Genomic DNA, 27,182 nt, shown 5'->3' on the forward strand with positions numbered 1-27,182 from the left:
TAACTTCAAAACATGTATTTTTGACTACAAAGCTTTTGTTAACTTTTCTGCAATTAGATAATAGAAACCGCTGCTGTTTCCCATTTCTCGGCTCTGTCCTTCACTTTTTAAACGCTCCCTGTAGGTGTTCATGTCCACTGGTGTTTTCTTTCAACAATTGCTGTAAGTTATCCTTTCTTTGTGAATAAGTAAGAGTTTGCAAAACTTTACACCCTTATTCTTCAATTAAATACCGACATGGAATGGTGGTGTCGAGCATGCTAATCAGCAGGACCTCCCTGTGGGAATCTGTGCTAGAAGACTGGTTCACATTGAAGGCAGACAGCGCTGTTGACACTGGCTGTCAAAAAGGCTTCACGTCTTTGAAAGGAAATCTTAATCTTCTTTATTCATGTGTGAACAGGTCCAAGCCCCCATCCTGGGACTCATATGCATTGGCTGTTTAAACTACAGGTTGCTAGGCTTTGGGGTAGAGTCTTGTTTGCCTGTGTCTAGTTCCCCCAAATGAATGAGGACCGAAAATTAAAATCTGTCTGACACAGACCACGGTTTTTCTGTCTCTGTTTGAAGAGACATGGCAACCTAGGGAGAAATGAAAAGGAATTTTATTGAGCGCAAAACCACTCAATGTTTAAATGTTGGATGCAGGAACTGAATGGTGATTTGGGGCAACTGGTAGATTGTTTATAGACAGTGGGATGGCTGTCAATCAAGGCACAAAAGCAAAATTTGTGTCAGAAAAAAAGTGCTGTTCTAGTGGCTGAACTCCTGTTTCCTGTTAACATGTTCAGCTCCACAAATAAAAAGCTTTTTTGCTTGAAGTTTCCAAGCACAAAAATTTCAGAATAACAGAGATGCCTTACTGGTCTGGGTGGCACAGCTTAAAGCTAAATTATGCTCAAAAGACTTCCTATACAGTTTCTCTCTTGCATGTGAAATTTCTTTCTCTTTGGTAAAACTCTTGTTTCTGCATTTCTCACAAGTAGGAAATAAAAGAAGTAAAGATGTAATTACCAATTGGAAAGCACTGAAGATATCTGGAACAATATATGCTGTGCCATTTTAAAACTCAGTACAAAAAGATCTTAGGCGTACATTTAATTTTATTTTGAGAACCTATTTCTGTCTAGGAATTTGAAATTTTCTTGAGTGCTCTTTTAGATCATTAATTAAACATTTTCATTGCTGATAGTGTTGACAAAGTATATATATTTTGAAAAATTAGCAATGCAAGCTAGAAGTTTCAAAATAAGTTTTGGCTTTGTGCTCCCAGAGAAATCTTAGCGTATGCGAGTAATATATATTAATTAACTTGGTGGGTCGTCAAATATGTTTCTTCATTTAATTTTTTTAAAAGCATAAGACTTGAGATTTTATTAGATAAAAATCGATTCTAACAAAACCTTTTACTTTGCTGGGTATTTTTAAGACTTTTATGTATCTATAACAAGATTTTCCTACAAATGAAAAAACAATAGGACTGACTCACCAGGAAGGAGATACACACTTGTCTGTGCTGTTCCAAGGGGATAGTGAACTTGCTCTGTTGGGTACTTCAAACCAATTCCCTTTAATATTCACACCATGCATTTGTCAAATGACTGTTCAGAGATATGGTTTCTATCCTTGGTAAGGAAAAAGAGCCAAGCCAAAGGAAAGAAGATCAGCAAAAACCTTCTCTTGTCAATTTTGGCCTTAGGGAATGCTAATTAATTATGCTAGTTATTCCCTACCAACTCTGAACAGTCTGAGAAATAGTCAAAGAACCAGATTGGGAAAAAGTTTGACAAAGGTTGATTGGAGAACAAGGCTTATTCCCAAGGCTGAATCAAGTTTATCATAACTTTCTTTGACAAAAGTTTTTTTTTCCCTAGTACTTCCTTGAGTAGACCAAAATATTGTTGACATTTCTTGCTTCCTGGCCCTGAGTAGACACCAAGTGGGTAAAATAAAAGGTCTCTTATAACTGGAGAAATTTTATAGAAGGAGGCCTTGCATGGGGCTGAGGTGGAGAGGCAGGGGAGATATATCAAACATTCTAGGAATATTTTAGTTGGCTTGAGCAACCATCAGAATCACTGGAAAATTGAGTGGATATTTATCCAATGTGGTCATTTTCACTCATAACAAGAATAACAGTGAGAGGGCTGAAGTCATGTGCCCTACATATCCCAGGACCCAAGTGTTAGAAAGGACTAACACTTAAATTTCCCAAGTTCTGTCTGTCCCCTTCCCACTGACAAAGTCTTTCTCCTTAACCAAACTTTAGTCAGGCTCTTCTGAGCCCTCTTCTCAATTTGGTCTGGACTTTGGGCTTCAGTGTCAACCCTTGTTGGACTTGCATTGCCCAGTTTTAGCAAGAATCCTGTACATCAGTTTAGAGAGAGTCCCCTACTCTTGATATTGGATTCTCCTTGATATCTGCTCAAATTTCTCATTTCCCATTACACTCAAAGTGATATCTGATCATCCTGACCTGCCTTCAGCAAGAACTCCGTTAACTCAATTTAGCAAAATTCCCTTTGTCCCCACTTAGTAGTGATTTTTTTATCCAGTGACCACACTCTCCCCACCCCACCCAAACCAACTCTTTGGTAACAAATCCCCACTTGCCCTTGTTGTCTTCAGAACTGAACTGAGTTTTTATACTGAGGTCTATTTTCTCTTATTGCATTAGTCCCTGAATAAAATTTGCTTTTACTGCTTTATTACTGACCAGCTCTGGTTTTCTGTAACACCACCACCTCAAGCATCCCTGTCAGCTATCCAGTGGGAGAGGTAAGAACAATACCCTATTTTCCTATAAAGTAGAGAATTTTTGACCCCACTGTTCATCAAGACTTGGGAAGCAAAGATAGACTTCTCTGCTGAGTCTCAGCACTGATAATAAATACAAGGTGGTGTCTATAGATATTGCTAGAACTACAACCATAAAGGATTGAAAGATCCTTGCAATTTTCTATAACCCTTCCAAACCTCAAGAGTAAAGAAAATGTAATGACCCATGTGTACATATTTCCTCAGGAACTAGGAACAGCAGAGTTACCATGTCTTCATGTTGGCATTTTGGATTATTAACTTTGGCTAACTTAAAAGTTACTAAATCGCCTTGAGCTTCAAGGAGAGCAAAAAAAAACCCAAAAAAACCCCATGAATGTAAACAATGTTAATACAGTAATAATAATGCAGATTCCCTGGGGATTAGGAGGAAATATTTTAAATTCCAGAAAACAAAAAGGTTCTTGAAACATAGATTTTTTTTTTTTTTTTTTTAGGGTAGGGGGTGGAGAGAAAGTGCTGCTTAACCAAACTGTTTTCTGCTATTCAATTTCCTTGTTTTAAGCTATCACTACATTCTTCAGGTGTTTTTGCTGCTACCACTCATTACTCCCTTAAAATCATAATTTACTGTGTCGTTACAAAAGACTGGGAGAGATTTGCAGCCTTCGACAGAAAAATCATGCCTGTCTCTTTCCTGGAACTATATTACATTTGCTGTTTCTAAGCCAAACTTATCTTTCCTCACCCTCAAGGAAATGGCAATTTTTTGAGTGATGTGATCTCCCTAATTTCTTGGGTTTCTCCAGGTTTTAGCTTCTGGTTATAAATTAACCCTAAAAAATTAACCCAGCATTTGCAATTGTCTATGACATTCCTGTCAATTCTATTCCATTTTACAAAGTTTACTTTTTCCCCATCTTAGACATTCAAAAGACGTTCTGAGTAACCACACTGGGGACAGAGATAAAAGTAAAAACAAACTAATCTAAGCGACAAATGCTAGAAGAGAAAAATAATATTCGTTTTTTCATGTCTCAAATCAAAGTTGTTTTTCTTAAAAACACAACTGAATAAAAGTTCTGTATATTTCAAAATTATAGAATATAATAGTCAAATAATTTTTGAACCAAAATGATAACGTTACTAAATATGTATCTGTGGACCCTGACCTCTCCTACCCCATGCCTTCCCACCATTTCCAGCCAGAGTCCTCTGACCAAGAAAGGGGAACCAGAACACAAGCATGTTGTCTTAGGCAAAACATCACATTCATTTGTTTAGCTGGTTATTTATTTATAATTTTTTGACCATTGGTGTCTGCTTCTTATCATGGTTTTCATCAATACTTTCTCTAGTGCCTTAGGGCTTCTTTTGGTTTTCACTGTCTCTACTCTTACTTGGGAATTTCCTGAAAGTTTTATTAAATAATATGATGATTTTGATGCAACCAAATGTCAAGTCCTAATATGGTCAGATTTCCTTGCTTTGTGAGACAATGGCATCATTTCTTGGATTTTGCAGATACCTAGTTAATCCTTACAGAAGTCGTAGTGAATACTGAAATGAGGACAGATGTTCTTTCTCTGTGTGCCATGAAGAAAAAAAAAAAAAATAGATAATACTAGCCTAAGACTTAACAAACTCATGCTCAAACTCTCACATAGATAAAATTTTAGACAAATCCTTAGCTTTCCTGATTTCTTTTCGTCACAAGAATAGTCTCATTTAAGTGATTAAGAAGTTTCATCCCAATAGTATTGAGGAGCTCAAGGGCCATCTAGTTCATAATTGTGTGATAAAACTTGTTTTAAGTGTAGGTTGAAGCTTATTCTGAATGTATATTGAAACTTGTTTTTAAACTCAGATGTATGCTTGCTTTCCGCCCAAGCCCAGTAGTGTACTTTTGGTAAACAAGTTCACATACCAAAAGAAAACCGCGGAGTCACAGTGCAGACCCTCTGGCCCCATTTTCTGCTCCACTCCCCTAGTAATCTCACATTCCAGATGTCCCAACGGGTTCCACCCAGCCCGCCTGACCGTTGATGGTCAGCCACAGTCAGCCGTGACCCGCGACCATACAAACCAACCAATCCCAAACGCCCACGTACCCAGTAGGAGAAATTACCCAATAATGTGCGAACAAGTTTAAAGTTCTTTCCCCTCCCTTGTAACTGTGTATATAAGCTGCTTGCTGCGCTGGGTCGGGGCTCTAGTTCCTGTACCGCTGCGCCAGTTACAGACATGAGCCCAGACTCAAGCCTGAATAAAGACCCTCGTGTGATTTGCATCGGAGCTGGCTCTTTGGTGGTCTCTGGGATTCAGGATTCGGGTACAACAATTATCATTTCAATTTTTATACAATAGAATGTTCCCTCTTCCCCTAGACTGGGATCACTTTAGCCTTAACAGTCTAAGGTGAAGGAAGAGTGATAGTTGGTGACTCTCTCTTCCAGGCTTTGTCTTCTCTACTACCTGAAGCGGTTCTTTGTTTAGAATTTGTGGGGATGGGTGAGGGAAGAGTTTGAAATTCGGGGTGCTGACTCTTACCTCATGTGCCGATCTCATGGGTGCATGGAGATCCAAGAATGAAACCCTGTCTAAGTTTTCTTAGCCCAGCAGCCCTTCCTCATTTGGACATTTCCGTAGTCGTTTTGCATCTAGACTTCCAGACATCCATGCCCAACAAACCCAAGGATTCTTGAAACTCCAGAGGTGCCCCTTGGGCTTTGATGCATTGTATAAGCTCCCAGCTGATTCTAATCAGCAGTCATACTTGATATCTATGAATTTAAACCTAGAAAATGTTTTGTTTATCCCCATCCTCCAAACTCCACTTCAAAAAGCAAAATCTCACTTCTGTGACATGGTTGTTTCTCAACTACCTACATTAATTTTCATTACCAAAGAGAGCACCAAACTTCTCATTCTAAAATATCTACATTCAGGTTAATGATCATTCCTCCGCCTCCCCCCAAAAGGTGCACATTTACCGTCTGTATTTGAATATTTAAAGTGCTGGTTTAGGTAGCTTTTTCAAAACAAATGAGCAGTCAGCTTCAGAGAGTGCAAATTCCTTGCAACTTTTAGCCCCTATGCCCCTACTTTCATTGCTCCAAGCCCCTCTTAACTTAGTAAAATTTTTTAAAAGTTATGGTACCCTGTCTCAGGTAGAGTTCTCCAGAATCAATAGCTTATTGCTGGATGCTGCAAAAACAGCATAGCTCTTCTGTCAATTTAGGAGAGATGAAGCTGAATTAGTTTTGGCTTCTATGAAGCAAATAAGGCAAAAGAGAAGTCACCAGTTTGATTGTATGTCACAAGAACTTCATATTTGCCCCAGAAATAATAACTACATCTTTTACCAAAAGAAAATGAACATCCAAGGAGCTATGACTCATTTAATTCAGGTGTCCTTACAGATGGTCTTAACTGGTAAAGATAATTAGGACTAATTGACTAGAAATACCAAGGGAAACTCACAGGCTGTAATAGCCTTTCTGGAAATGTCAGGTGAGAGTAAGCCTTGTTTCATTTAATAGAGTGTCTTCTAAGAGACATTTTGAATGTGAGAGTAAGTGCTCTGTTGCTCTGCACCATTGTGGTTATTTTCCCAAATGTGGGTTTGCAGTGAGCATTTAAACTATCACAAACAAAGGCAAAGGATAAAATATTCTCATATACACACATAGCACTTTCCATATGGTACTAGGCTCCACATGATTTTGAAAGCATATAAATTGCTGGCAAGCTTGAAAGTTGGTTGATCATAACTTTGTAGACAACTGAGCTGAACTATTTCAACATTCTCTCTTTGGTCAAAACTTCAAATGAGAATTCATGATTTTCAAATTGGGATGATCCCGGAAAAGAAAATACAGTAAGAGATCCTCAGAGTTCAAAAAAAAAATGGAAACTGTAATTCCTGGCAGAACTAACTCTAGCTGGATCCATTCTATAGAGCAAATCAAGATCTGGCTTCTGGCTAAGATGATATCAACATAAAAAGAATGAGTATAGGTCACAGAATGTGTCAGCAGGTGATGTCAAAGGAATGCAAGCCACAGAACACCCAGACACTTGTTGCATTAAAAGCAGCTCAGTAATATGTCATCTCTTTCCCAAGATTTTCTCCCTCTTCTGTCTTCTCACAACAGTCCTTCTTTTTCCCATAGACATCTGCTTTTTTTGTAATAATAAAATGTGGGTTGTATTCAGAGATGGTTGAGTTTAAGTCAAAAGTCATGCCAAGCCTGACCCAGAATGTGCTTCCTCAACACGAATAGAGGCTTTTTCTGGGTGCACCAGGTTACTCATTGATACACAAAGAAACCAGTCTTCAAGTATTTCATGACATTAAAAAAACAAAACAAAACAAAAACGCTATACATTACCAGGTGCTTTTATGGCAACAAGAGACCTAAACACTGAACTAAGCTCTCTAAATCCATGATCCTTTAGAGCCAGTTTAATCTGCAGTGGCAACCTGCACATTTCGAATAAAGACGAATTGTTCTTCCTTTGTGATCATTGCACATCTTGCTATTTGATATGGTGAAAATATTTGACAGCTGTCTGTTTTATATCTCTAACTGTATACAATGGAACTGCTTATTTCTGAAAACAAGAAGAGTTGAATGATCTCAAGTGGCCAGCCCCAATTACAAAAATGAGGAAGGACTGGTTGAATTCCTCTGTAAAGGGCTCAAGGTGACCGTGTCTTCCTGATCCTCCTTTTTAGGTAGTTATATGACTGAGCATAATTCCTTGTGTTTTCTCACAAATATAAAGCTTAGTTCTTCCGGCAACACACAAGGCATTAATGAGTAAGGAACCTCCTCCTTGCTGAGTAATCAGAAAGAAAAAAAAAGTTACCCTAAGGAATAATAGGAATCTTTTTTTGTTTGGAAGATGCAGATATCAGAGAATAATTTCACATATTGGTCCTGGCTTTGTGCCATGCCAGAAACACTCTTTTAAGTGTTGTTTTTGTGTGTGTGTGTGCTTTCTTTCTTAGTTCATCAAATACTGATGAGATAGACACTACTTTCCATATTTTACAGATGAGAAAAATGAAGTCTAGAGGGTTAACTGGTCCAAGGTCATGCTACTGAGGGATAGAACCACTACTTGATTCGAGAGTCGAAGCTTTTAAAAATGATGCCCAAATATGGTTATTAATTTTGGAATAACTATTGAAGAGAATTCTACAAGGGTATACTTTCATTTATTTGTAAATTTTTTTAAATTACATCTGTCACATAGATTTGTTATAAGGACAAAGTAAGATAAAGCACTATCCCTGGCTTAATAAATAGTAGTTATTATCATTTTAGAAGAAATATAATAATTTTCTCCAAAAGGGCAAAAGTGACTGTCCCATTGTCTAAATTATTATAACTGGAAAGCTGAAATTCTTCATTCATTCATTCATTTGAAGATGCCTGACTCCATAGAGAGTGTTAGTCTTGCAAAGATAAATGAAACAGATGCACTGCAAGGAGGGAAACAGAAAGAAAAACTAACAAAAGTGTGTATTTAATTGCAAAGTGCTAGGAAAGAAAGGGAATTGGGTGACACACATATTCTAGTGCTTCTGTGAAAGAGTGTACAGGGACAGGTCATCTCTTACAGGTCCAGCTAGTGTAACCTGGCACTGTTTACCTTCATGGTCCCACGTGTGTGCTTGCTATATAAGAGGGATTGGATCTGTAAGCCTTCACAACAAAGGACAAACCATGTTATTTTCCTTGTTTCTTAAAATGGTTGGGGTCCTTGTCATTGATCTTTCTGTGCAAACTAGAGTAAACATGTGAACCCTGGTTAACCTTCTCCTTTTGACAGTCATACAGTTTAGTTCTTTCTCTCTCTTTAATTGTCATTGACAGCTCAGAGATCTTAATCTGCCTCAGAAGAAGTTGGAAATTTGTATTTTGAGGCCAAGGTTTGTTCCTGCTGTCCATTAAAATGTAAAATTTTTGAGTTTAATCTCTTGAGGTTTTAGACAGGGTTTCTTTTAGGTTTTCTGGTGAATCACATGTGAACTGGAAAATTAACCATGTGTTAACATATACAGTGATACTCTAGGCTCTTATATTATTTTTATCATTAAACTAAGAAATGAAATGCCATAATAGATGATTCATAGATCTGAACAAATATAACAAATGCATGTTAAGCCCTTGCACCAAGCTTTCTACTGAAAAAAAAAAAGAGAGAGATGGTGCTTCTGTGGTGTGACTTTGTCCCCTCCAAAATTCAAAAGTGGCTAACACAATAGTATTAACAGGTGGGGCTTTGTGGAGGTGATTAGGCCAAGAGCACTGCTCCTTCTTTAAAGGGTTTAAGGTCCTTTTAAAAAAGACTTCAAGCCAGGCTCAGTGGTTCAGCCTGTAATCCCCGCGCCTTTGGGAGGCTGAGGTGAGTGGATTGCCTGAGCCCGCGGGTTCGAGACCCGCCTGGGCAAGCGAGACCTCATCTCTACAATAAATCAAAAAATCAGCCGGGTGTGGTAGCGCATGCCTGTAATTCCGGTTACTCAGAAGACTGAGGCGGAAGGATCGCCGGAGCCCGGCAGGTCGAGGCTGCGGTGGCCGGGAGCGGCCACTGCACTCCAGTCTGGGCGACAGAGTGAGACTCCAACTCAAAAAATAAAAAATAAAAAAAAAGACTTCACACAGCTTTTGGCTAGCTTTCCCTTCTGTCTTATTCCACACGAGAATGCAGCAAGAAGGCCTTCACCAGACCAAATGCCAATGCCTTGATCTTGGACTTCTCAGTCTCCAGAAATGTGAGAAAGAAATTTCTGTTGTTTATAAATTACCCAATCTCAGGTAGTTTGCTGTAGCAGCACAAAACAGACTAAGACAGGTGCCTTGTAAAAAAATTACTACTTTTGATTTTTTAATCCAAACATCCATCATTGAGTAAAAACAAGAAGTTAATTTGATGCAATAGTAATGTTTTAAAATAGCCAATATCAGTATCCAGTAGAAGATCCAATTTTATTATGAAGCTGAATGTTTTACTCCCTAAGATACAAGTTCAATGCCAAATCAAGGATAAAGAGTTGTTCATAAATTCTGTGTTAGCTGAAAGGAGTTACTTAGGAACTACAATTGGATGGCAGGGGATCTTGAGACTTTCTTGAAGCTGTGTTCATAATCACACCATTTTAATTTAAATAGATGTTTGTTGAGTAGATGGGGTAGCAGAGATTATGATTACTGGATTCACTCTCTAGACCAAATTATTCCATGATAACATAATTTTCAAGGGTTCAATGTGTGACATAAGCCACAGATAAGAGATTGCAGAGGATGTTATCACACCATTCTAATGCTGATATTCTCAGGTGATATCTGCCTTAGTGTGGAGTAGCACCAGAGTTATGTGATGGAAAGTGCCACAAACTTTTAAAACTTTATAAAGGCAGAGTAAGAGACTTGAGATCAAGTTGAAGTCTTTCCAAAAGCATCTGAGCTAAATTTCATTGACTTTGCTGGACCTTGTCAAGTGTAATGTATTGCTAATAAAAGCAGTAGGTTTGTTTTTTCTTTGAGATAGGTTATTGTGAGTTTTTTAATGTACATAGAAAAGGAAAGTGTACTTAATTCAATGTATCCATGATCATACAACTGGTTTGGGATGAAAATGACACTGCTGACAATAAGACCATGCAGGCTCCCAGCACAAGTCTCCAACTGAATCTGTGATAGAGCAGAGCTTATCTCTCTTGTCATTATTTCCCGTTTTTCATTGGCCTGTCACCTTGACACACTGATGCCCTTAGGTAAGTTACTTAATCATGTCAAACTTAGCTTACTTACTGATTAAATAGATTTTACGATATCTAGTGGTGTGACGCAGCCAGTTCACACTGACTCATGAGAATGAGTGTTGAATTCATTAATTCATTAATTCTAAAAGTTGGTTGTTGTCACTAAGGCCATTCTCAATGGGTCATATTGGGTGTGGTTATACCACAGGAATTAGCAAATGCCCAGTTAGAGCTCCCCTTCAAGCCCTCCAAAGAATCTATTGTTAAAGTTTACCTGCACACCACTGGTGATATCAGTCCCTGTTGTGATATCTCCCTGTTGTGAGAATTAAATGATATAATGTTATATAATGTGGTCCCTGATCATACCGCGATAGCTGGAGTACTCTCCAACAATGACAGTTATTTTATTAGGATTAACGTTATCATTAAACATAAATCGCATTTGAGGCTATTTTTTATTTTCTCCTTGCTTTTGTTTTCCTAGTTTTTCATCTTCACCGTATGACTTTCCTGTGGCTACCATAAAAAAACCCACAAACTGAGTGACCTAAAAATAACAGAAATGTATTATCTCATAGTTCTGGAGACTAGAAGACTGAAATCAAGATTTCAGAAGAGTCATGCTTCCTCTGAAAGCCTATAGGGATATTCTTCCTTGACTCTTCCTAACTTCTGGTGGTTTTCTGGAAACTTCTAACATTCGTCTGCTTTCAGCTACATAACTTCTATCTCTGCTTTCATCATGGCACCATGTTCTCCTTATGTGTCTGTCTTTACATGATCACCTTTGTATAAGGACACCAATCATATTGGTTTAGGGAAACACCCTACTCCAGTAAGACCTCATCTTATCTAATAACAACTGCAATGATTCTATTCCAAATAAGGCCATATTCTGAGGTCCTGGGGGTTAGACCTTCAACATATCTATTGTGAGAGAAGACAATTCAAAACATAAGCATCTACATAGCATCTTTTGAAGTTGTCATTAGTCTGCCTTTACAGTATTGCTTATGTCATCTCTGCTTTATAGTCAATGGGCTTCAATTTCCTCAGTTTATCTGTAACCTAATAAGGTTAAAATTGTTATAAGACTCTTTCTTTCTTTCTTTCTTTCTTTCTTTCTTTCTTTCTTTCTTTCTTTCCATGCCTCCCTGCCTTCCTTCTTTCCTTCTTTGTAGTTTCACTCTGTCACTGAGGCTAGAATGCAGTGGCATGATCATGGATCACTATAGCCTCAACCTCATGGGCTCAGGTGATCCTTCTGCCTCAGTCTTCTGAATAGCTGGAATTACAAGCGTGAGCCACCACATTCAACTAATTTTTTTTTTTTAGAGAGCCAAGGTCTCACCACATTATCCATGCTGGTCTCAAACTCCTGCACTCAAGTGTCATTTGAAGTCAGTACTGGGGCAGTTGACATTGAAAAAATAAAAAATTTATAAAGCACTGTTAGGTTTTGTCCTATACACACAAATGATAGAAATGCATAAAAGACAGATTTGCCTTCAAAGAGCGATAGAGAGAAGATGTATGTGAAACAAACAGGTCTACATGATATGTTACATATGTATATGCAAGGGGCCTTAGAAAAATATAAGATATAGAGACAAAGAACTTCTTTGGAAAGTAGGGAGAAAAAGCCAGAAAAGATTCATGGATACAATTTAAACTAGGTGGAAAGAGGAAAGAACAAAGGTTAGCTATTACTATTTCTAAATTCCAGAAGATAATCTGATATTTTGAAAGCTGTTTTCCACTGTTTGATTATAGAAAACTTTGGAAGTCATACTGTCCAAGTAGTTAGATATAGGAGGCAGTTTCTATCTTTTAAAATCATCTAAAACATTAAATGTTCAGGCTTCATCAATGCAGATACTTCTTTTGAAGTCTTTGAGTCATACTTTGAGTCATAGGCTCATGGAGTTGTGTTCTAAGGATGCTTTTGGTCTTTTTGTATATATTTGTTAAGTGCATACCCTGCAATTATTGGCTCTTTTGTATCACCTCGAGATCTTTAATGATTTTCTTAATATATTGAGCTAAGTTGCCAAAAACAAGCTAGTAGAAAACCTGTATTCATGTCTATAAGTAGGAAAAATTAATTGCATAAGCACACACTCAATAGGCAATCATAATAGGGGCAGTAATAACATAATAAAAGAAGAGTCTTTGGAGTCAGGTAGGTCAGAAGTTAAATTCCAGCTCTCTAATGAGCTGTGTGATGTTTTAATAATGTTATCTCATATGGTTGTTGTGAAAATTGAATAAAATATAGAGAGAAATTGAGTATTGAAATCAGAGTAAGGTTCAGATTTCATTTGCTAAGTTTAGTATCCACAAAGTGAGAATAAAGCAATATATATTTTAGGAAAATAGTTATAAGTTGATGTAATCCTTTCTTACATATAAACCCTGTCTAATTTCTGTCACAACCAATAGAGTTTCTGTCACAACTAGCCAATGGTGATGTTGTAGCAATAAAGACATCCAGATAATGTGCAAATAAGACAGGTCTATGTTCTGCAAAATCTTTATGTACACTTAAGTTTAAATCTCATAAAAGTTCTATGTTATGAAATATTATTTTTCTATTTTTCCAATCATTTAAAAATAAAAATATTTCTTACCAATAATTTGCTAAGCAATGACATATACTATCATGGATCAACTCTTGGATCAATAAACACTATGTTTCTTCGGTGTTGATCAAAGCTACCTTCTGCTGAGTTTGTTTTTCATATTCCTGGAGTATTTGCCATGTTCCAGATCCTGTGATAATACCTACATTATGTCATTCAACTTTTTCAAGAACACTAGAGGGTAGGCATTCCATCCTCTCAGCTAATGAATAAATTAAGGTTGTGAAGGTTAAGTAAACATGTTTTCCATGCTTATTATATTCAAGAAAATTCTCTGTAGGGTGGAAGAGTTGGTCACATAAACAAGGTTAGTTTCCTTACAGAACTTACATTCTAGGGAGGAGAGATACTTAATAAAAAAAGAAAAAAGAAAAACCAAGTCCAGAAGATTCTTACAGATTTGGACAAATGTTATGAAGCAAATTAGAAGGAGGACGTATAAATAAAACGAAATCATCCATATAAAAGCTTTGAATAATGTATTCAAGAAAAACCTCTGAAAGTGGTGACATTGCAGCAGAGATCCAAAAACTAGAATGAACCAGCCATGAGAACAATCAGGGCAAGTCCACAAGGATACTGTGGACCTCAAAAGAAAAAAAAAAACAAAAAACAAACAACAAAAAAAAAGGTCAATGTGACTAGAATAAGATATAGAAAGTGAGTGAAGGGAGATAAAATGACACACATAGGCAGGGCAATTTATGTCAGGACAGTAAGCCATACTGGGGTCTCTGCCTTTTATTATAAGTAAAATAGGAAGTCATTAGATCAATTTTAGAAAGGGAGTGGTTACAAATTATTGTGCACACAGGGTCAAATTCAGGAATTAGGAGTCCAGGGAGAAAGCTATTGAAGTAGTCCTGCAAGAAAAAATGGCATTTGGAAAAAGTGGTGGCAATAAAAGCTGAAAGGAGCGAATGGATTTAAGATAGAGGTTGCACATAGAACTGACAAGATTTGATGACAGAGTGAATTTGGGAAAATGAAGAAATAGGAGGAAATCAAGAATGAGTTTCTGTTTACAGTCCTGAGTGATGTGGTGATTTACTGATATGTTGAGGAGGAACAAATTTAGGGTAGAAAATCACAACTTTTATTTTGAGAGTGGCATTAAAGATGAGAATTATATATTCACATGGATATTCCAAGACGGTGGTTGATTATATGATTCTGGAATTTAAAAAGCAGTTAAAATTAGAGTTATAAACTTGGAAGTCATCAGCTGATGGATGATAGTTAAAGCTTAGGGACCACATGATATCACCCGGGGAAAATATAGGACCCAGAAAAAAGGTCTGTTACATTCCAAATTAAGCAAGTTCGGTGGTGAGAACGGCGGATCAGCCAACGTGGTAGAAACATGTGGTGTCCTAGAATCTACATGCAGAAAGTGTTTCAAAGAGAAACAAAGAGTGAGCTCTGGAGAGTAATATATCTCTCATATGCATTAGTTAGTGGAAGAACTATGACTTGAAATATCCTCTTGCTTTATATATCAAGGACTTTCTACAATGTCATGTTTCTAAAGTCCCAAGCAGATTTCTCAGCTTACTCATATATTCAGTTTCTTTTTTCTTTCTTTTTTTTTTGAGTCGGAGTCTCACTACGTCACTCAGGCTGGAGTGCAGTGGCATGCTCACGGTCACCATAGCCTCCACCTGCTGGGTTCAGGCGATCCTTCCACCTCGGCCTTCCAAGTAGCTGGAACTACAGATGCACGCCACTGCATCTGGCTGCTTTTGTGATTTATTATAGAGATGAGGTCTTGCCAAGGTCCCCGGGCTGGTCTCGAACACACGGGCTCAGGCAATACACTTGCCTCGGCCTCCCAAAGTGCTGGGATTACAGGCTGAGCCACCGAGCCTGACCTTCAGTTTCTTTAATTCGAATTCTGATATCTTAAATCTATTTTGTTGGATCACTAGAGTACCTTAATGGTATTTTAAGCCTGAATCATTGTGTTACATCATTATCCTACTAGTTTTACAGTAGCCCATGAAGGTGCTTTGCTTAGGTCATTTTTCTGCACTTGAATTTGGTGCTGACTTATTTATGCTCGAATATTATTGGGTTATATGAAATTATTTACACTCAATTATTTTTTTTTACATTTCAAAATAAAACAAAAGTAGATTTGTGTGACTTTTCTAACTTAATAGTTTTATTCTACTTGGATATTTAAAACAAGAAATGCAGAATTACTTTTTATTCCTTTGCTAAAATAAAAGTATAAAGTAATATACTTACTCCAAGAGTACCAAAAAAACCCTATGACACTGTCATTTAAGAATACAGAATATATTTTATAGTAATTACTCATAATTAAGAATTATGTATCTTGATTTTGCTTTATTAATTGAACTGACACTATAAAATATTACTTGTGATTATGTAAGTTAAATACTACAATTCAATATAAAGGTTACATACTCATAAAATAGTTTCATAATTGAAAAGTAAGAGTAATTGTATACAAGACAAATGAGAAAGAAGAAAATTATGAGACATTGTAATAATGATTTCATGGGCTATTGTAAATCTAGTAAGATGATGTAACACAATACTTCAGGCTTAAAATACCATTAAGGCACTCTAGTGATCCAGCAAAATAGATTTAAACTATCAGTAAATATATATTAAATTATTAAACTAAGAATTTAGAAAATTCACAATAAGTGCATGATACAACTGAGTTAAAAAGAATATATTTTTAAAAGGATATGTAAAAATTCACACATGCACACACTCACATTTATACAAATATTTGCACATACTGCATTCCTCAAAGTCCTATAACACAATTGTATTACTTATTTAAATCACTAAGACTGATCAATTAGGACAAAAAAGCAAAACTAACTCTTACCCACTGCAGTGTATCCATGTGTTTTGTATATCTTTGCATGTACATATATTTCATTAAAAATTAAAATTGTCCTTCAAAAAAAACTTTCTAGTTAATTGTTTATACTTTTATTGGTTGTGCCTCTATTTTTTTTTTTGAATTGGAGTCTCACTCTGTCGCCCGGGCTCCGGCGATCCTTCCACCTCAGCCTTCCGAGTAGCCGGAATTACAGGCATGCGCTACCACGCCCGGCTGATTTTTATTTATTTATTTATTTATTTGTTTGTTTATTTATTTATTTATTTATTTATTTATTGTAGAGATGAGGTCTCGCTGCCCAGGCTGGTCTCGAACCCGCGGGCTCAGGCAATCCACTCACCTCAACCTCCCAAAAGCGCGGGGTTACAGGCTGAGCCACCGAGCCCGGCTTGTGCCTCTATTTTTGTATTTAAGATTTTCTATAAGGTTTACCTTTTAAATATTTAGTCAGCTTTTCTCTTTAAGTCTTTATATCTTCAAAAATATATATATTTCTGTTTGTTTTTTCCCAGCTAGTGATTTTTCTTTCAGCCTTTTAAAATAATCTCAGAAACTGGTAGGGCTTTACAAAGCTAAATTCTAATAGTCAATAGAATTTGCATTGTTTAATTCCTGAACTTTAAATATATTTGCAAAAGAAGTAAACTTAAGCTAGCCAAAATTTATTGAAGGTCAATCAACATGTATTGACTCTCAGCTGTGTATGTGGATATCTCATCCTTGACATTGAGTTTACACAATCCCCACACACCACTGAGACTCATGAAACAGCAAAAGAGCACATTTACTGAGCAATAAATTAAAAATGTAAGCTAATAATGTAGTGGAGAAACTGAGCCCATATGTGCTGTGGAACACAAAGCAACAGAATGACGAGACAGCTACTGAAGGTACTTTAGAAATTTCTGAGGAAGTTAATGGAGGCACCTTTGAAATTTTTTGGCCTATATTTCTATATATATGAGATTATATACAGTAGGAAATTTCTCTTTTTCATGCATGTTTAACAACAGAATAATACACTTTTGTAGTGAAGGGAAGATTTACTATGAAATTTGCCACTTCTTAATTTATGTAAAAGTTTATTAATTAAATAATCTGTTTAGCTTCCCCAAAAGATTGGTGGTAAATCTAATATTTTATCCAAAAGTTTTTTTTTAATGTGTGTTTTGTATGTGTTGCAAGCCATTTTTATTTTAGAAAAATTAGGAGAATGTTTTGACATGCAGTATTTATGAATAAATTATTGATATTTATACTAAAAACCACCTAAGGAATATAATGCAGTAAGTGGTTATACCTTAAAGAAAAGAACCGAGCAGATGTTGATATTTGGGGATAATACAGAATTACGAAGCTCAGAGATGATAAAATGTGACTTTTTGATTTGATAAGTAAAAAATAGAGGCACCCAGAAGCGAATTGTCTCAGAACTGGGATAAAAACAGACTTCCATTTTTATGTTTTTGTTATTACCATATTATGTCACCAATAATAAATCTCTGGAGAACATTATTAATCAAAATAATGAAAGTTTATAAAGTTTTCTGTTCCTTAAATACTGCCAATCATAGATAAAGAATAGCAGAATATACCATCCACAAACACACTACTTTGGCATAAAGATTATCTTGAGCTAAAGACATTTGAAGAATAGCAGATTCAAGAGAAAAACAGGAAAATAAAAACTCCCATAGAAAAGATGCCCTTTGTACACCAGGAGGAAACATTCCTATCATCAGAGATGGGAAGTCGAGGCGAAGAGAAATCTGACAGAGCTTGCTAAAATAACTCTTATTGTCTTTTGTCTCCTATATATTCTATGTTTTATTTTATTTTTATTATTATTTTTTTATATTAAAGATGTGGGGTACAATTCAGGGTTAGGTATACAAACGTCGATTATGCAGGCACCCTTGTTGATGAGGTATGCCCCTCCCTCCCCTAGCAGTTTCCCTCAACTGTCAGTCCCACTCCCTCCCCTGGCAGTTTCTCACTGCTGCCAATTCTTTTTTTTTTTTTGTGAGTTGGAGTCTCACTCCGTCTCCCAGACTGGAGTGCAGTGGCCGCTCCCGGCCACCGCAGCCTCGACCTGCTGGGCTCCGGCGATCCTTCCGCCTCAACCTTCGGAGTAGCTGGAACTACAGGCAGGCACTACCACACCCGGCTCATTTTTTGATTTATTGCAGAGATGAGGTCTCGCCAAGTTGCCTAGGCGGGTCTCGAACCCACGGGCTCAGGCAATCCACTCACCTCAGCCTCCCAAAGTCACGGGGTTACAGGCTGAGCTACCAAGCCCAGCTTGCCAATCCTTTTTTAAAGTGTTATGATAATTGTTCAAGGTCAACTGGTGAATGAGAACATATGGTGCTCTGTTCTGTGTTTCTGTGATAAATCACTGAGTATGATTGACTGTAACCCTATCCAAGTTACTGCAAAGTCCATATATTTGTCCTTCTTTATGGCTGCATAATATTCCATTGTGGATATCTACCACATTTTTTTTTTTTTTTTTTGAGCTGGAGTCTCACTCTGTCACCCAGGCTGGAGGGCACTGGCACACTCCTGGCCACTACAGCCTCGACCTGCTGGGCTCCGACGATCCTTCCACCTCAGCCTTCCAAGTAGCTGGAACTACAGGCACGTGCTGCCACACCCGGCTAATATCTTATTTCTTATGTATGGGCACTTAGAGTTTTGATCAAGAAATGGTTGCCACTTCCAATTTCCATAAGGGTGACTTTTAATTTCTGCTTTGATTTCCGTGTTGACCAAGTATTGTTCAGCATCAAGCTGTTTATTGTCCATGACTTTGTGGACTTTGGGGAAATTTTGTTGGTGTTGATATTTATTTTTATTCCACTCTGGTCTGAGAAGGTGCGTGGCAATATTTCAACCTTATGGCATTTGTTTATGCTTGATTTATGGCCAAGGATGTGATTGATCTTGGAGTATGTTCCATAGTAGTGATGAATAGAATGTATATACTGTGGTTGTGGGGTGGAATAATCTGTAGGTATCTATTAAGTCCATTTGGTCAGGTGTCAAGTTTAGGTTTTGGATCTCCTTATTGATTATTTGCCTCAATGATCTATCTAGGGCTGTTAGTGGGGTACTCAAGTCCCCTGCTATAACAGTGTTAGAGTCAATATCTTTCTTAGTTTACTTAGAAGTTGCTTTATAAATGCTGGTGCTCCTGTGTTGGGTGCATATATGTTTAGGATGTATATTTTTTGTTGATGGATTGAAACTTTTATCATTATGTAGTGTCCTTTTGTATCTTTTAAAATTTTTGATAGCTTAAAGGTTGTTTTGTCTGACATTAAGATTGCAACTCCTGCTTTCTTTTGTGATCCATTTGTCTGGAAACTCTTTTTCCATCCTTTAACTTTGAGTCTGTGTGTGCTCCTTGTGGTGAAATGAGTTTCCTGGATGCAGCAAATAATTGGGTCATAATTTCTTATCCAGTCCGCCATTGTGTCATTTCAGTGGTGCATTTAGTCCATTCACATTCAGGCTGATTATTAAATGTGATTGTCTATCCCTGTCATGAGGTCCTTATAAAGTTTTTTCTCTGCTTATTTTCTTTTGGATTTGGAGTTGATGTATATGTGTGTTTTCATGTTTCTTGTTGCACTGTATTCTCTGCTGATTCTGTGCTCTGCTGTTCTCTTGGAAAGCATGTCATCATTCTTTTTTTCTTTCTTCTCTGCTTACTACCTTTTTAAGTGTCTCCTGTAAAACTGCTCTGGAAGCTGCATAATCTCTTAGGGATTTGATGTCTGGGAAGGATTTTAATTCTCCATCACTGATGAAGTCGACCTTGCCTGGGTAGGAAATTATTTGTTGAAATTGTTTATCTTAGAGGACTTTGACTAGTGGACTCTAGTTCCTTCTTGTTTATAGTGTTTCTGCTAATAGGTCTGCTGCTATTCTGATTGGTTTTCCCTGATAGGTAGTCTGATCTTTCTCTCTTGCTGCCTTTAGGATTTTTTCTTTTGTGTACACTTTGTGTAGGCAAATTATTATGTGTCTAGGTGTTGGTCTTCTCATTTGATGCCTTGTGGGGGCTCTCTATATCTCTTATGCTTGGGTGGTCACATCTCTGGTGAGAAGGGAAAAGTTTTCTTGGATTACCTCCTGGAATACTTGCTCCAAGTTGTTCTCCCTGTCCCTTTCTTCTTCTGGGATACCAATCAGGTGTAGGTTCAGCCTCTTGATATAATTGCACATCTCTTGTCTGCTTTGTTCTTTATTTCTGAGTCTTCTCTCTATGTTTTTTACAGATTGGTTTAATTCCATGTTCTGGTCTTCAAGCTCTGAGATTCTTTCTTCAGCTAGATTAATTCTGCTTTCCATGCTTTTCATCTTGTTATTTATTTCCTGGATGAAATTTTTTATAGCCAAAATCTCTGTTACAAGTCCTTTCAGTGTTGCATCTTGTCTTTCTTGAGTCTTATTCACTCTTTCCATCCATTCCCTAATCTCTGTAGTATTCCAGGGTCAGTTGTTGATGACTTGCATTGTTTGGGGTCCAAGATCTGATTTTTCAGGAGTTTTTTCTTTGTTACACTTGAAATTGCCTGTGGTCTTCCTTCGGTTTTTCCTCATTCATGACAGATCTCTTGTTTTTCTCTTTAGTTCTGTTATTGAGTGTCAGTAGGAGAGGCTTTCCCTTCTGATATTTGATCAGCCCACTATTCTTCCCTGATCCAAGCTCTGGATTTGTTCTATTTTGAAATAGGACTGTGGGTGGGAAGCTTTGTTGTCCCTTGTAGTTTTTGAAAGTCAAATAAGGATAGGGATGGGGTGCTAGGATTCAGAAACTACTTGCCAATTACAGTGTTCACTAGTTGTGGTATATGTTCCCTGAGACCCACTCCCCACCACCATGCTATATGATGATGCAAAGCAGAAACCAACACAAAATCAACTGAGCACATACATACACCCCAAAACAATCTGGATTAACAACCAAGTGAAACAAAACAAACAACAACAACAAAAGAAAAATGAACACACACACACACGCGCCTTGCAAGTGAATGGAGAAGAAAAGCAGAAAGACCAGAAAGAAAAACAGAAAGACCAGAAAGAAAAAGAAAAAAAAGAAAAAGAAAAGGAACTCAGATTGAACCCTCATACATATATTGACACACACCTTAAACTATAAAAAAAAAACCCAGAAGAACAAAAGAGCAGAAACAAACCAAGAACAACAACAAAACTGAAAGATGAACACTCAATCATTCACATACACACATAAACAGAAAACAACAAACAAAAGAAAGAAACAGAGAAAGAAAAGGAAAAAAATTGGGGAGGGGCTGCAGATCAAACCCTCACATACACATTCATGCACAAAGGAAAAATATTTTAAAAATAGATGAACAAACAAACAGGTTAAAAAAAATTTTAAATTTAAAATTTAAAAAAATCCCCTCTTGTGGCAGACTCTGTAATTGTTCCTCTAATCTGGTCTCTCCTGCAGAGATTCCGCCTCTTTCACTCTCTCCCCAGTGTCCAGAACAGGGAAGGAGGAGGGCAGTGGAGGCAGGTAGGGCTTGCAGTCCTCCCCTCCGACTCTTGTATGGTCAAGGAGATCTCTAGTGGGGAGGCGTGGGATTTGTCTCTTCCCCAGGTATGTACTCCTGGGAGGTGCCCCAGCCAGGCCTGTCCTGGAATGGAGTTCTCTTATTGCAACTGACGTCCAGGTACCACCTGGGTTTGTCTCTCTCAGTCATGGCCCAGCTGTGTTGGGCTGATGTTCAGAGGATTGCTGGGGAGGAGAGAGTTTGGGTCAGCCCAGAACTCACCACTGATTTTTTGGAGTCCTTCCTCATCCTTTTCTGAACATACTCTTAGTCCCATGGCTGAATCAGGGTAGGGTACCTGGAACTCAGCACTTGTTAGGTCCCTCTGAAGTTTGTGCTTTCAGGATATTCCCTCTGGGTCACAGTCAACCCCTGAGTAGTTGATCCACCAATCACAGAGATTGGATCTTCTGCTCCATAGTGAGCGAGTGGGATAACTTTCCTGCCCCACCCACAAGATAGTGGTGGGGTGGCTTTCTTGTTCTCTTTGGTGAGACATTGCCTCTGGGCTCCTTCCACAGCCCCTGCTGCCTGTGCCCACCCAGGCGCTAAAGTGGTGAGGCAAAGCCAGGAGCTGGCAGTCTCTCCTACTCCATTGGTGAGGCAGAGCTGGGAAGGTAGTCTCTCCTGCCGCTCCTTCACAGGAAAACTTATGTCCATTTTAAAAAATGGCACTTGGCTTTTGTGACCTAGGAAGAGTCAGGGACCAAGCAGAGAAGCTGCAGCACCGACTGTTGCACCTGGGCCCTGGTCACTTGCTCACAAGCCCCCCTTAGTCAGTCTTTCCCAGCATTTTCTTCCCAGGAAGTGTTTCACTGATTATAAAACAAATGGAGCTCAGCCTCTGCATCCCAGGAATTGCTAGGATCCAAACTCAGCAGCTGCACACCAGCTGCTACACCAGGAGAGCCCTGGCCACTATCTCCCTAACCTTCACTCAGCCAGCCATTCACATGCCCACTCACTTACCAGCACTTTCACAAAATTTTCCATACACGTACTCACCCACATCAGGACTTGCATAATCCAACAGGCTCAGCCACCATCTTCCTGACTTCCTCTCTTAAATTGTCTTAATGTCAGGCAGACTTTCTTTAAATGAAGTACAGATGGCCGACCATCAGTGACCACAGGCTTGTGATCTACTTTCTCTTCCAGTAGTTTAAGTCAACCAACTTGGACCTGGCTCATTTACTAGACTCTTGTCACATTTCCATCCCAGAACCAATCTCATGGTTGCATGGTTGGGCCTTATTTTATATTTTTTAAAATTGCTTCTCTTTGTCCAACAGAGTGTATAAACACATAGCTTTACCATTTTTGGGGTTCTTCATTTTCCTAGGGTGGGGCTTCCATGTAGATGTAAAACTTTGGATGCTTTTTTCCTGTTAATCTGTTTTATGTCAATTTAATTCTGAGGTCCAGCCAGAGATCCAAAGAAGGGAGAAGTAAAATTTTGCCTCCACTACAGTTATTTTTTATTCCTTACTATCTTATTAAACTCACAAAGCTCACTTTATTTTAAAATGTCACTAATGTTCGTTTCAATTCTACATGTGCATGACAAAATTTTGTGAATCTCAATCATTTAGCTTGTCATTCTTTTTAAGAAGAGGCTCATCAGCAGGGATAAATAAGGGCATAATCACAAAGTTGATAATTTTTTCAAAATATTCCACTATTTTTGTTAATAAAAATGGTCAGAGTTCTGATATAGTTTGATGTCATTCTTTTGTATCTTCGGTCTTGTCAGAGAGATTTAGGGCCATATTTTACTTTAAGACACACTCACCCTTCGCTTTTTAATGTCTGTGGACACAACATTTCCGGAGCTTAAGGTGCAGTCTTCTTTAAAAATGATAAAATATGCTGGGCTCGGTGGCTCAGCCTGTAATCCCAGTGCTTTGGGAGGCTGAGGTGAGTGGATTGCCTGAGTCCACGGTTTCGAGACTCGCCTGGGCAACTTGGCAAGACCTCATCTCTATAATAAATCCAAAAAAAAATTAGCCCGGTGTGGTAGTGTGCACCTGTAGTTCCAGCTACTTGGAAGACTGAGGCGGAAGGATCGCCGGAGCCCAGCAGGTCGAGGCTGCAGTGGCTGTGAGCCGCCACTGCACTCCAGTCTGGGTGATAGAGTGAGACTCCAACTCAAAAAAAAAAAAAAAAGGATAAAATATCAAGGAGTAAATTTGCTCTTGTATGCCCATAATGAAGAATTGATAATGACTTTTTTTCCAATTTCCACAAGTCTAGAAGAAAAGGCCAAAAATCATTAAAGGAAGTCTAAAGAAAAGTTTGATTTCCACTTAATATTTTTTGGAGGAGAGGGACTCCAAACCACAATAGGATCTCTCTTTCTCATGCCACATTCTGAAACTTGTGGTGCTGATCTTGGCATCATTAGGTTATTCAAAGATTTAAATTCTCTTGACAAGGGCACACTGATGTATATCAGAGCTGCTTTGTGGTTTCATGGCCATAATTTTAAGCATTTGTTAGATATCATGTTGCAAGATCCTTTGTGTGAAAAGTCTATGGTGACTATTTCTACCTCTTGATTGAAAACAAAGACATTTTAAAAAGACCAAGAAGTTATCATAGGAAATAAAATGCATTTGTAAATATTTTATAACTTAAAAGCAATTGCTGATATAAATCCTGCCTAAAACATGCAAGTACTAGTTCACAGAGTCAATAAGACATAACCTAGGCATTCATTTAATTGACACCAGGAAAACAGTAAAGTTCAGGACTCATAGTTTAGACCCTGGACCAGACAATCAGTAGACTTATATTCTCAAACTGTATCTTCAACTCTTTAACTTTCAACTTATTCAGCTTTAAAATGGGAATATCACTAATTACTTACTTAAGGTATTATGAGGCTAAATGAAAAAATATTTTTAAATAGGTTATCACACTGCTAACAGAGTAAATGCTCATAAAAGTTAGTTTTATTATTATCATTATTAATTTGTAGATATAAATTAGATATGTCCTGATTCAAGAATGGCTATTGCAGAAAAAAAAGTTAATTTAAACAAAGAATGTTTTTAAAAATCTGAGTTCAGAAATGGTTTTATTATTTAGAATGAGGTAATCTAGCTTACTGCTATAAATTATAGTTGCATAGTATCCAGAAAACTTAGGCCAAGGTATCTATTTTTGGAATACTGCATTTCAGGCAAGATAACTTATAAAAGGTTTGGAATATAAGAGCACTTTAAGAATAGGATGGAATTGATTATGACATATCCCTAATCAGAAAATATGCCTCTGATAATAATTTGATTATTATTACCAGTGTCTCTCCCACCACAACCCTACCTTTCTGGGTTTCTCCTCTAACCCAGAATAAGAGAATTCAGCTCTGGTTAGAAGGAGAAAAGGGACAGATGATACAAACAGGCGGCAAACGTCAGCAAGAGAAATATTTGTTGTGCTTCCTTCTGAGGCAGGACCAGGAGAGTCAGTATACCTTCATCCCAATAAGAGCTAAAGCCACACTTCTCCCTCCAACTTCTTGCTATTTACCTAATTTCTACTCTAACACCAGTTCCCTCAGGCAAAAACTGGTGGGAATTGAGTAACTGACAGCCTAAGCAATCTAAAGAAAGAAGAAAAAAACAGGACTCCTAGGGGAAGTTAAAGTGGTAGAAAGACAGACAGGACTTTCAGGAAAGAAAAAGAAGATGGTGGTAGATCAAGGGGTAGATCTGGTACCAACCTGAGATAGATCGATATGATATGAAGTGACTTGAGGACAAAGAAAAATTTGAGCCCACAGTCCCTCATGATTAGTCATGATGAACCAAGTTATGACCTAGATTCATTTTGCAGATCTAATCATTTTACTGGGGACTTAGAAAAGCGGTTTATTCCTCATAGACTTATGATGGATAGGATGGAAGAGCATGCTCAAGATGTGATGAAGAAGGTGGGAGGCCATCACACTGTAGTCCTCTGTGTGCTGAGGGGGCAATAAATTCTTTGCTGACCTGCTGGATTACATCAAAACACTGAATAGAACCAGTGATAGAAATAAATTCATTCTTATAACTGGAGATTTTATCAGAAGAGCTACTGTCAACAAGAGTCATAAAAGTAATTGGTGGAGATGATCTCTCAGCTCTCACTGGAAAAAAAAGTCTTGACTTTTGAAGATACAATTGAACTGGCAAAACAATGCAAGCTTTGCTTTTCTTGGTCAAACAGTATAGTCCAAAGATGGTCAAGGTTGCAAGTTTGCTGGTGGAAAAAACTCCTCGAATTGTTGGAACTAGGTCAGATTTGTTGGATTTGAAATTCCAGATAAGTTTGTTGTGACATAAGCCCTTGATTATAATGAATACTACAGGGACTTGAATCATGTTTGTGTCATTAGTAAAACTGGAGAAGCTTAATACAAAGCCTAAGATGAGAGTTCAAGTTGAGTTTGGAAACACCTGGAGTCCTTTTGACATCACCCGTAAAATTAACAAATGGTCTAGTTCTGTGACCATCTTCTTAGTAGAGCTTTTTGCATGTACCTTCTAAGAATTTTATCTGTTTTGAACTTTAGAAATGTTAGTTACTGCATTCCTGAACTCTTGATTAATTTGTGAATAAAGAAAAATACCATAAGCCATACCACTGTTGAATGCAATGTTGAAATTCTATTTGCAAGAAACATTTAAAGAGAAGACAAATTAGCTTTTTAATTAGTATTTTAATTTGTATATATTTAAGAAAGAACAGATGTGGACTGGGTGTGTGGTGGCTCAAGCCTGAAATTCCAGCACTTTGAGAGGCTGAGGTGAGAGGATTGCCTGAGCCCAGGGGTTTGAGAACAGCCTGGGGAACTTAATGAGGCCTCATCTCTACAATAAATAAAAAACTTAGCCGGGTGTGGTAGCGCATGCCTGTAGTTCTGGCTACTTGGAAGATTAAGGCAGAAGGATCACCTGAGCTCAGCAGGTTGACGCTGGTGTGGCTGTGAGTGTGCCACTGCACTCCATCCTGGGCAATGGAGTGAGACTCCAACTCAAAAAAAAGAAAAAAGAACAGAACATACTAACTGTGTTGTCACATTTCAAGACTCGTTAGTGTGCTTCTACTTTCTTTGCATTTCAGAAATATATTCACCTCAGAAACATCAAGTAGGCTGGGAGATGGAGAGTTCAAGAGCATGAACATACCCAGGTTCAAATCCCAGATCTGTCTCTTACTAGTTGGTTTGAACTCAAGTAAGTTAAGTAAACTTTCTCTGGATCATTTTTTCTTATTTGTAAAATTGTGATAATTACAGAATTTAAAAAATTAAGTAACAGAATTCAACACAGTGCTTAGCACACAATATGTATGAATTAAATTGACTACAATAAATTTTTACTGATAGTTGCATTGGTATTTTCTGTTTTCTGTATCTGGAAAGATCTTATAAATAAATATTATATAATTCAATAACATAGCCAAAACCACAGATTTGCTCCACTGAGATTAAAGTAGCTTAAGTTGAG

General features: G+C 37.7%; 1 pseudogene; it reads left to right on the top strand.

Moving 5' to 3' along the window:
* Window positions 1–257: 257 nt before the first annotated feature.
* Window positions 258–26,087, top strand: LOC103267717 (annotated as a pseudogene).
* The last annotated feature ends 1,095 nt before the right edge of the window (window positions 26,088–27,182 follow it).

This window comes from Carlito syrichta, unplaced genomic scaffold (genome assembly GCF_000164805.1).
Source record: "Carlito syrichta isolate Samal-C Ts95f unplaced genomic scaffold, Tarsius_syrichta-2.0.1 Scaffold308211, whole genome shotgun sequence".
Classification (NCBI taxonomy): domain Eukaryota; kingdom Metazoa; phylum Chordata; class Mammalia; order Primates; family Tarsiidae; genus Carlito; species Carlito syrichta.